The 12227-nt window shown below is 40.1% G+C and overlaps 1 long non-coding RNA gene across 7 annotated transcripts in view; it reads left to right on the top strand.

The window, feature by feature from the left end:
* The window catches only part of LOC309570052, a 156482-nt gene that overhangs the window by 109646 nt on the left and 34609 nt on the right, over positions 1 to 12227 (top strand). For 6 of the 7 annotated variants that reach the window (XR_014226232.1, XR_014226233.1, XR_014226234.1 and 3 more), the window contains one exon: positions 1793 to 1981. The exons of the other annotated variant lie outside the window; for it this stretch is intronic. This is a non-coding gene — a long non-coding RNA (uncharacterized lncRNA). The remainder of the gene's footprint in view (positions 1 to 1792; positions 1982 to 12227) is intronic. 7 annotated transcript variants of the gene reach the window in all.

The following is a 12227-nucleotide window of genomic DNA, read 5'->3' as shown; positions in this document are numbered from 1 at the left end:
AACTGTTGTGCAAGCTGCAGAGATCTGTGCCATGGATTTCAGTATTTTCAGCACTGCTGATTCTGGGAGCTAACAAATGCAAAGATGCCAAAAACACGCTAATGAAATCTTAGTATTCCTCTTTAGTTACATGTAATTAGATACCACTCTCATTATCAGTATAATAACTTTTGATTAGTTTAATCTGCCTTTAGTACACTGAAAAGCTTAAGGAAAGCTAGGCATAGGCAACTAGGTTTTATTTAACTTTTCCCTGGAGATTCTTCCCAACACGCAGAGACTGTGGCTGTCATAAAACAGCAGTACGCTAAAACAGAGGGAACTGTGCATTTTGCCTTTATTTTCAGGAAGTGTCAGAAGTATTAATAGCCTAAATTTTGCTAGCTAGCTTAAATTCTCACACTGCAATCTTGTGCATCAGCATTTTTTTTACCACAGATGGTCATTTATGTAACATGGTTGGAAATTGTGGCTGTGTTCCACAGCAACAGGAAAATGGGATACATCTGCACTGAGTGGGGAAAAATACAAATGAAGTAGAAGCTATGCAAGCATTTAAATTACAGGGAAACAGGACTGCGATAAGCCCTGGCCTACATGAGCAGGAAGAGAGTGTCAGCCTCACCCATGCCCTGAAAAAATGGTCACATTCGTGGGCTGCTCTATTGTACTGAGTGGAAGTTTGTTTATGCGGGACCTTCCTTCCCTCAGGACTTCCTCTGAGAGGAAATGTCGTCACTGTTCAGTAGGGGTCAATTGTTATGCATTCAAAACTCAAACATAAAATAGTATCACTGAATTCAACAAAGTGGAAAGGAATAAATAAGATTTGTCCATTTACATATTTAGAAACATGCCACAGTTATTCTTGCTCACCAATACTTTCAGAGAGCTGAGAAAAATCATACAAGTCAAGTATCTGGGATAATATTGCTTTACATGTATCCCAAACACCCTACTCAGTCTTTGACAAATGTCCCTTTTTTCAGCTCTGCTATCTGCCTGTGGCTGATGTGGGAATATGATTTAAATGGAAGACGGCTAAAAAGCCTGCAACTTTAAAACTAGAGCTGTTCTCTTATGGGAATACTCAGCCAAGTTGGTTCCATGTCTTGGACCAACCTGCTCTGACTCTGAGTTGCTCTGGATGAACACTTTTCTGAGGACATATTTGCAGCTGAGGTGTCCCTAGAGTTCAATTTTTTTTATTGTGATAAAGCAGGAATACTGTTTGAGATAAAAGGAGCTAATATTGGCATTGCTTTGCCTTTGTCATTGTGTTGTCAGTCAAAATAACTCTGAAAGAGACTTGTGGAAGGGGAACATACTGAGGTTTTGGATTGACAGAGCAACAGAATAGCAGAGGTTGGAAGAGCTCTCTGCAGATCACCTCATCTTACCTGGGTCAGGCAGGGTAAACTAGGGCAAGACATTGTCCAGTTAGGTTTTTTTCTCCAAAGAGGGGAGACTCTACAACCTCTCTGAGCAACCTGCTCCAGTGTTTCGTCACCTTCATGGTAAAAGAATTTTACTCTTTTGTTTAAATGGAATTTTCTGTATTTTTGTTTGTGCTTTTTCATTGTCCATGTGCTTTGGTCAGGCTCACAGTAACTGTGCTGTTTTGACAGCAGCCATACTGGAAAGCAGACAAAGGCACACTCATGAGTGTGGCTGGTAAGCCCTGGTCTGTTCCCCAGTCACAAGAGGTTGTTAGCAAACTTGCCCTCTTAGGTGAGCAGACTTTGTCTCCAGGCATACATTGGTTCACATTCTTTTATCCATTTTCCATTAGGTTGTGGGATACATGAAAACAGAGCAACATTGGGAACCAACCAGGATCCAGAGCAGTCTGCAGGGCACATATTTATTTGTCCAGAGAGGCACCACAACCATGACCAGTGTTGAAGTCTCTTGACAGCCTGTCTCTTAAGGTGTCAGTGTCCATGAAGTCTTCTTCCCTATTGCACGGTCTAGACTAAAAGTAAGTTGCTAATCCTCTCTCACACAGATTTTTCTGAGGGTGCAGTAAAACAATCAGGGGGACAAGAAACTGACATTTAGTCCTCCCAGTGGAAAACTTAAGAATTCTTCTCCAAGGGAAATCTAAAAAATAGAACGTCTCACAACATTACAAACTGGTGTCAGCCTCTCTTTTAGATAAAGCACTATAATCTAGGCGCTAATTTTATTCTGGCTAGGGACCTGATCCAACATGTTTAAACCAATTCCTCCCTCCTTCCCACCTTTGTCTGCCTCTTTCTCTCCCTACCCAAGACACATGATGGAAAGAAATACCCAGATTTTCAGCGCAGGAATAAGCGGAGGGGCTTTCCTTTCACACACGTCCGCGTAACCTTTCTGCCCAGCCGTGCCGCCTTGCTCCGGGCCGTCCCAGGCCACCAGCCCCTGCATCCCATCTGAAAGAATGTCGCCTGTGAGGCAGAAATTCCCACCATGGGAATCGCGCCTCTGTGTCGCACAACAAAGGCCACCGCATTGTGTCCCTGTTAAGCGGGTGTTAAAATGCGCATATGTTGCCAGGGCTATTGCAGGCGAGGGCCCATTTAGGAAGCGGAGGTTTTTCCCGACCGCTGGCTGCTCTGAATCCCCCATATTAGCACATTAGCGCACATGCGGCCGCCTTATCAGATTAGCTACACTTGTCACAGATTAGCTCACCCTGTGAAGGAGCCGCAAAGGTACCTTTGACCATTCATTCAAAGGAGCCAGAAAAGTTTTTTTTTTTTTTTTTCTTGTCTTCAGCCATCAGAGTGCAAAACAAATTAAAAGGAAAGTCCCCCTTTCTGTCTCTCACTCCCCCCCCCCCCATTTTGGCTATAGGATAACTAAAGAATAGGTGCTACGGTGGACTACACAGAGACATATTAATGGACACCTAATATTCATCTAGAAAATATTTATTTAACCCCTTAAAAACATTGATGTGTTTTCTTTCCTCACCAATGTCAATAGACCTTTGAGAAATGACCTTTCTGAAGCTCAGATTTTTTTATTGTTTTGCTTCTCAGCCTCCCCCTTCCCCTCCTTTTTTATTACAGTTCATTTGCAGCGTGGTTCAGTGGTCTCTATTCTGCACATTAGGGGTGGGGAAGAGGAAAAGACTTGCTAATGGCTCGTTACACTATATTTTTAACCCGTCTTGCTCCTTAAAAGGTTTTGATAGCTGGTAAAACAAACAGTGACTCAAAATACCTTCGGTATGACTTGCAGTCTACACGGGCATCAAGACTGAGCCTAGGGAAGACAATAATGCGTTGGACATGCAGTGACAGCAGTGATTCCAACAGCCATCTCTGAACGAGCTTGCAGTGAAGAAGGCCTAGAAAGCTACAAAAACATACAGCTGAAATTGCTGGCTAGCACTCACACCTTTGGCACAAAAAAAAAAAAAAAAAAGTGGAAGGAAACTGTGATGAAGAAGGAATGCAGCAATTCCTCACACCTCGGTGCTTTCTAGGGGAGGTGTTTCACATCCTTGGGCCAGGTGTTGTATTACTGTACTCAATTGGAGCTTGTCCACCGCTGCAGATTAGCTGTGCTGCCTGCATGTGGGAGACAGGGGAAAACCCAGGACAAAAGTGCTTTTCCAGGACTGATGTTCCCTTTGTCATACGTGTAGGCTGTGAGAGTAGACCTTCAATCACCACTCAAGGGTCTAGTGGAGAATATTTTATCTAGGAAATGAAGAAGAAATGAAGAAATCACAGACTGAATTGTGACTGTTTGGTTTTTTTTTTGTTGTTGTTTTTTTTTTGGTTTTTTTTTTTTTTTTTTACTTTGATTGCAGGTAACCAAACTGCATTATCATTAGTAGAACTTTAACTGCTAATTCTTTGTTCAACTTCTTCCACAAATACTGCAGCACAATCAGTGATATTGTTTACTAGTTGTTTCTCCACACAAGCTGGAACCTGGCTGGTTGCATGTGCTGTTTGCAAAGAGCAGAAAGTACAATAGATCATTTGTAAGGGCAATAGCATGTTACCAGAGGCTGGAGTTTCAGTGCTTCTGAGCAAGCAGCCTGATAGTGTGCTCTGAAGTGTATGCAATCATACACTTTAGGGTCAGAGCTCTTCTTTTTGGTTCTGGGATCATTTTTTGACAGCTAAATCTTAGTGGTGACTCAGTTTTTAGATCCTGTTGAAATGCAATGATATTTCTCCTACAGTAATTTCTTATTTTATTGTTTTCAAGTCACAGTCCCACACCAGTAAGAGAGGATTGTGAAGGATGTGGCAAAACTATCCCTTGGAACCCTGTGCCATGAAAACTTACAGCACTGATGAGCTCTAAGTTATAAACAACTCCAATTTATGACCTAGAGAGTGAGGCAACAGCAGTAACAGCAAAACAGGGAGAAATATGTGGGAGAAATCAAACAGCTGGACCCTGCTTTTGCTTCTTCTTAGTTGCTGAAAATGGTCTCCATGTTAAAAAGTTACCAGAAGAGTTCATAGGGACATCTGTTTCTTCTATTGCCAGGAAGGATGATAAAACCTTAGACTATTGATTTCCTGCATTGTTTTCTGATAAAAAGCATCAGTATTTTTATTTTTATATTTCCACATGCACCTAGTTCAGTATAGTAATTTCAAAATTCTATTCATAAATATATATATATGGTGTTAACTGATTTCTTCCAGTTTTTAATTTTTGTTTTGAAATTGTGTGATAGGAAAAGGAACATTGAAAGTAGAATTCAAGTTAAAAATCTATTATTTCCCTGTCAGTCTAGGAATTATTTCTATATTTTTGTGAAAAACAATTTTACAGTCTACACTGACACCTTTCAAATGCACCTACTGTGAGTCTATCTAGTTTATGCACTGCCTTGAGTCATTAATCTGAATTTAGCAAAGCCATTTTGTTGGTGATCCTTCTGATTTTATCCCAGAGCAAGAAAAACTGCAGAGCTAACGGCCTAAATTCACAGTAATTACATCTCTTTCTTCCTCAAATAAGCACATAGGAGTCTGGATCAGAGTATGAATCTTCTGTTTCCATTAGTTATTGTTACTGTGCTCTCCGAAGTGCCACCTGTTTTTCCAGTGTGAGTAAAGGGTCCCAGTTTGAGAGACCCTGTTGAATGTGAAAGTGCTGACTTTCACAGGGTCCCCTTAGCTGAGTGTTGTCTGCAACAATGTGTTTTGGTGCTGAGGATGTAAATTTGAGTGTTTTCTAGAAGCTTGATTCAAATCCAAGCAGTAATCTTCCATGGCCCCAAGTCAAAATTTAACCTCAGCCCATTAAATGTTTGATTTTGAATCTAAATGATAAAACAGTCTGACTTGCTTGCCTTGAGCAAGAGTCTAGGATCAAGACCTGTGGCATTTTACATTTTGATTCATGAAGCTGGGTCCATGGCACTCAATTTTCTAATAACTTTGTCTTTTTTCTCTCTCACAATGTCAGGCAGCCTGGTCTGTGAGTTAGCAATGCAGCCATGACCTACATCATGTGGGGTCAGAAAGCAGTAGGGAGGCAGTGCCATTGGGGAAGGAGATGGAGAGCTACTGCTGGCTGTCATCCATATGTGATGGGAAAAGAGGAAAGCTTGGACATCATGCTTCCTGGCAGGAGCTAAGCATCTCCAGCCCTGTCACCTACCCACTTGCTTTTTTCACCTCAAGTGGTCTGGTTCATGGGCAGAGAAAAAACTTGCCATGGCACACAGCTTTGAGCCTTCAGTTCCTTGATGCAGCTCTTAGAACAAACTTCTTGGCTTTCGTCATTTTATGACCAGTCAAAAGCAACCCACAATTTTATTTGAACTATCCATGGACTTTTGAAAACTAATGTCTATCAAAATATCAACAACACATTATTGAATTTTATGAGTAGCCCTTATTTGTTTCAAGAAGCATCTCCTTATTTTAGCACACTGGATTAAGCTCAGGCTTCATCAGACATGAACAGAAATCAATTATTTTAAAGACAGGAGAGCTGCTTTGCTTACAAATCTTTCCCATGCTGATGAACTCCTGCAAGCTCCATGGCTGCTGACCTGGTCTGGGAGCTTGTTCTAATTGATAATGCCTCTCATTGTGAGAACACTGGCTACGCAAATCCCGATGCTTGGTGTGCGGATTTGCATTCCAATACTCTCTTCGCTCTGTAAGGGTGTGCAGGGCTGGTGTGCTGCCTCTCAAAGCACAATGGGAATTATGGATATGCGTCTCTGGGCCAATAATTACTTCCATGTGCTTGCTAACTGAGTGCAGGGAGAGAAGACTTTCCTCTTTTTTAGTGTCTATCGCTGTCTTTGGTGCTGTATTGCATTTTAATATAAACATCCCCACAACTGCCTCACCCCAGCTCTGTTAGATACTTGCCTGGCTTTCATTAAAACACTAGTGCATGAATAGCTCTAAGTTCAGGGCTGCAGGGCATCTTTGCTAAAGCTTGAATCTTTGGTAAACAACTTTCTGCACTTTTGGAAGTGTTAAAAGTAACTAAGCACCTAATGAAAGAGTAGCTAAATAATAGAGTTAGTCAAACTGCTCCCACTAGTCTTTTTTGCTAGCAGGGGTAAATAAATAGTAAATGTTTTTTCAGCTATTATATATAGCTGGCAGCTCAGACTTCCTATTATATGTGTGTAGGTTCTTAGGGCTAAAGAATATCATGCCAGTATATATTGCCCTGTCTAGCTATCAAAAGCAACAGGTTTGGTAGGAAGAATTAGGTTTTTCCTTCTGTCCAAACAGGCTGGGCTACAAAAGTAACAGTATCAGAGCAACAGCTGGCTTAGTCTGATAATGCACTGCTATATAGTTGGGATTTCTTGTTTTCATTTCACTTTCCTTTGTTTTAGAAACATAAAGGGAAGCCCTTGGGGGAAAAGACTTCCAAGTTTAGTGCTTGACCAAAGCTGCCTGACTCTGGCATCAGCAGCCTTTATTGACCGGAACTCTAACATTTCTTTCGCTGAACATTGACATTGGCACCTCTCTCCAGCCACAGAACCAGTACCAAACAGGCCCAAGTGCAGGGCAACAAGCTTTCTGACACAGCTCTTCCAGCCGTTGAAGTGTCATCTGCCATAGACTATCCCTAAGGCTAATAGATAAATCACCCTGTGCAGTGATAAACATCCTAGAGTTTGCCTTTAGACTGCCCAATTAGGCATCATTCTGTGCTGTGGCTTCTGTTTCAGGAAATGGTTTGAGGTCACCAAACTGTTCTTCACATGGAAGCAACAAGTATTTGCTAATGCCAGCTCTACTGTAATTTAAAAACTGTGGCCTGAACCAGGGACTGATGGAGTTGTGGTTTGGAGGGGTTGGGTTCATGCAATGGCAGCTCCTCTGTCAGGTGCCAAGTGTTTCTGCTTCCCCCACTCCTGCCATGCTGGGCTGCCCTGGCTGAGGGCAGCCCTGCTCCTGAGCCAGTTGTACCAGCCACCTCATTTCAGTGCACTGTTCCTATGGAAAAGGAACAGTGATATCCTGATCAGGCATAATAATACGTGAAGCAAGAAGAAGGTGTAGTGAGGAAAATACATCCTGCATTTACAGAGCAACTTAAAAATTATTGCTGCAAAAGATACTTTTCAGTTTAATATTACTGCCCCCAAATTAGACTGTATTGCTCTTGCTAAAGGGGCCATTTCTGTTCCTTCAGACCTTTGATGGAGGATCACAAAGAAGATCACATAAAAGAAGAATGAAATGAAGAATACACTAGATATTTTATTCAAGGTCCCTTGATACTGCATATTGGTGATGTATGACTAAATACTTTAAAATCTTCATAGCATTGTGCAGTTCTGCAGAGTATGGTACACTACCTTCTTTCTTTTGCTCTTTATACTGAGCTATAAGAAGAGCTGTATGGGTTCCTGAAACAGCAAGTCAAATATTTTGCCTATAAGGTCACTTTTGCTATCACATGTGGTGTCGTAAGGAAATTTCCGACTTAGTTTCAAAATAGCTTTGGCAGGACGTACAATTCAAGCCAAGAAAGCCTCCTCCTCCTTTTCCCAGCTTCTGTCAACACCCAGTCAAGGGTCGGCAACCTAAATCCAGCTCATATGTGGTTGGCTAGCTCATTTTTTCATTTCTCCTGGGACAAAAACAGACTTCACCCTGGAGATAATGGCCCTCCCTTCCTGCGGTGACTGAGGTCTAGAAACCCTCTTCTCAGGTGCATTGCATAACCTAGACTTTTGCTTTCTGTACTTGGGTCAGACATGCACCATATATTTCAGTTAAAACAAACACTGCTCCCAACATGTCATATTCTTCTTGTACTATCATCTAACAAAAAATTCTACAATACTACTGATTCCCACACCCAAAGTTCAGTCTTCTGTAGATAGAATGCAAGACGTCAGGCAATGGTTGTGGCCTCTGCTCAGTTCATGTCTGTGGCTTGTTCTTTTGACACAGTTTCTTAACAGGATTTCACTTGTCAGCTAGAAAGGTCAGAGAAAAGATAAATTTTTATTTGGATAAACTTCACTGTGTTAAATACTTACAGTGTATCTCACCTTTTTAAACAACCAGTCTATGTTTTTCTTAGGCTATATCTAATGTGTTTTGCTATAAATATGTCCTTATAGGCTTTTTGTGTGTCTGTGCCAAAAATAGAAACAGGGATATAAATCGTGTTCTTGGTCCCATTTCCTGCCTTTGAAGAATCTGTGGACTGAAGGATCACTAATGTTCAGGAACAGTTATATTCAGGACAGGTACCCATCATTGCCCCCATGGCTCTGACTAACTGCAAGTAAGTCTTCATGCAAGATGAGGCTCTTTTCCCACTCAAGAGGCAGCCGAATTTGGATATGAGTACTGGATCCACGAGCCTTGAAGTTTCCATGTATCTGGTCAGGCTCAAACAGCTTTCTTTGGACTTTCAAAGACTGCTCGAAGATCTACCTTCTTTCTTCTCCTTAGATTTCAGTCATGCTACTGTTTCAAGTGTTCTTTCTTGGAGGCACAGAAGCTGTTCATTGATATTTAGGTTTTTTTTTCCGTATACAACAAGCTGATTAACTTTACCCTGACACCTTCAATAAAGTGCAGCAGTTTTGTCAGATACATGAGACTGGAACCATTCATACAGTGTCTACTTTTCATTCACAACTGCCCCATCACTCCACTAGAGGTTCAGAAAGACAAAGCCTAGTTCACAGAGAAAGTGAGAATCAAAGTAATCAAGAGGTGCTCTGAATTTTTTAATTTGGTATTTTACTGGTATTGAAGGATAAAGAGCAACACCCTGTTCTGTAAAAAATCAGCTCTCTATAAAAACTTAAGTGCAGCAGCCAAACATTGAAAAAACCAGCTGAAACTGATGCGAAGGGAAGGAGGTTTAGGAAGAGAATGGATAGAAGGTGTTGAGGAAGATAATAGGTAGTGGCAGAGTTAATTTATAAAACACCATCTTTTTGAAAGGAAAAAAACAAAATCGGGGGAAAAAAAGGATTGTAGTGGAGGGGGTTGCTATAGTGAGAGTAATCTTACAACTTAATGTGTGAGTGTTCTCAAAAGACTGGATGTTCCAGTTCAGTGAAGCAAGATGGCCCCCTGCAGTATTGTTAGCCCCTCACAAAGAAATTTTGCTTCATCTAGGAACATCACTGTACAAAGCACTAACAGAACTGCTGTGGTTTACTGTTATTTTCACTCAAAACACAAGGTAAACATTCTTTGCATTAAAACATCAGTCAAAAATAGAAGTCCTCATTTACCAACCTTGCTCCCACTTCTTCTGAATGTCTCCTATGGTGGTTCTGGTGCGAGACTAAAAAAAAAAAAAATTGGTTTAGAGTAATATCTCTGAAACCTCAGGAAACAAAACTTCTCTCTCAAACTCATGTGGTAAAGATTGTGATAGGGTAATAATAAAGACTGAAAAGAAAGTCTTGCTGGAGTTGTGAAGCCGGGCGAGAACTAAAGCTTCATGAACGAGAAGGTAAGCTTCAGAAAAATAGCTGTGTGTTCCGCATGCACTCAGAAAAGGAATATTGACGAGTATTTTGTGCATGAGAAGCTTTTCATTTCTCCCATCCTATTACATTTCTCTGACAGTGAGAATGGGACAGCATGTTTTTTTGAAAAGAAGTTTTTATAGTATTGGTATATTGGCAACACTTGGGCTCTCAGGTTTTCACATTCATTCACTGACACAACAATAAACTGCAAATTCTGTGCTTTGTGACAGCACAATTCCATGCTTTAGCACTTGTACAGATTGTGGAGTTGTATTAATCAATATTAGTTGTTGGTGATAAAATGCAGCAAAATGTAGGATTTAGTTTATTTAGCAGTTCTGCAGGGATATGCAGTTAGCTTCCCTCTGAAGTACATGAGACTTCTTTGACTGCCATCTGCAACTTAAAGCATCCATCCAGGTCACACATTGCAAAAGCTAGGAAAAAGAGAGGAGAACCAGATAAAAAGAGACTCAAATATTTTCGTAGCAATTGAATACAGCAGTTCATAAGGTTCATGAACTCAAACTAATTTCTTTCCTAGTCCTGTTTGTCTCCCCCCTCCCCTGCTTTGTATACCTCCATGATTTCTATCACTATTATTTGCAAGGCAGTAACACTATGCCCAGTGCTTGACAGAGAATGTGCCAGAAGTAAAAGTGTTAGAAGAGAAAGCTGTCTTATAATAATTCTAATTCACACTTCAGCTGGTTCCAACCTAACTCAGAAAATCAAAAATGGACTTGGGAAGTCTGAATGATAGTAAAATTTATTAAAAATTAATTTCTTTGCTTTTTAATGCTGAACTTAACACATCACTCACAGAAACCCACCCAAGCTCTAAAGAATCAGTGTTGTGAGGTCTGTGTGGCCTTCTACAGACTGCTTTGGTGTGGGAGCTTGGATTGTTTTTGACCCTGTGACACTGAATGGCCAAGAGCTTCCATGCAAGGACAATGGTGCTGTTAGTGCCCATTACTAAAAGCCTTCTTGTTTCTTTCAACTGCTCACAGGCCTCCTAAACAATGAAAGAAATCCATACATCATTAATAAGGAGATTTAATTTAAATTCTGCTCTAAGAGAATTCTCAGATATTCCCCTCATTTTTTTTTTTTTAAGTGAAAATTGCTGGAGTCTGATGTAAGGCAGAACCTTAATGTAGAGAAGTGTTGGGCCTCATTTAGAAATGCTTGGAAACTAGTGGGAATTGTAGTCATAAAGCAAACTGGAAAGCAGTACTGGCACACCAGTGAGCAGCTCCCATGGAATGAAATCTTGCTGAGCATGGGGATATGTCAGGTGGTAAAAAAAAATCTTCTTGTTAAGTGATCTCTTTTGAGCCGAGGCATTTTATTACTTTTACACTTCTAATGATGGTAACTTTATTTTTATTGTGACTGCATGTATTCAGTATTTCTAACAGCCATTTGTTACTCAAAATAGCCTAATTTTCATTAGAAAAGGGAATTGTTAAATTCCAACAGAAGTTGATGTGAAAGAAAATGGAACAGGATAGCCCATTTTCACTTTTGTAGTGAAAGGTTGTTAATATACACATCAATAATTTTGCTTTTAATCGTGAACACTCAACACAATTAAAAATCAGCCAGTACAAAATGATCAGGGCTATTTGTCACATGAAAATAATGTGAGTTGACTTTGCCTCTTTATCTCTACTGTTAGTGGAACCTATCACATGAGGAATGAACCTTGATTAGGGATTTCAGAAGGTTTTATTCTGCTGTCACTTTGGATTTGAAACCATTTTTCATTTTGGTATTTTTAGGAACGTAAATAACAACACAAGATTTCACAGAAACTTCTAAGTTGGACTATATTGCTTGAGAGATTGGTTTATATTGCTAAAATAAATCCATCTGCCAGAGCAAGGCCAGAAATTACTAATGATGCCTTTGTTGTATATATATAACATCTTTAAATGTTTAAAACAGATTCTAGTGCATATGTAATCCAGAACGAGCCAGCAAACTAATGATTAGGTGAAGAACAGTTGTATCATGCTCATTCTTCACAAGTTTCAATAATCATGCACAGTTTCTCACTGGGTGTGTTTTGGTTACCCATCAGATTATCTATCTATCTATCTGTCTATCTATCTATCTATCTATCTATCTATTTATCTTTCCACTTATATATCTATCTGTGCACACACACACAAATATATATAAATATATTTAGAGAGAGAAAACTTGGAAGAGAAATTCTTCTGCTTATGCCATTAAATTTAATTGAATGTTTTGGAGT

The sequence above is a fragment of the Coloeus monedula genome (genome assembly GCF_965178545.1).
Source record: "Coloeus monedula genome assembly, chromosome: 2".
NCBI lineage: Eukaryota > Metazoa > Chordata > Aves > Passeriformes > Corvidae > Coloeus > Coloeus monedula.
Note: the sequence above shows the minus strand (reverse complement) of the source record. Positions and strands in the feature narration are given on the sequence as shown.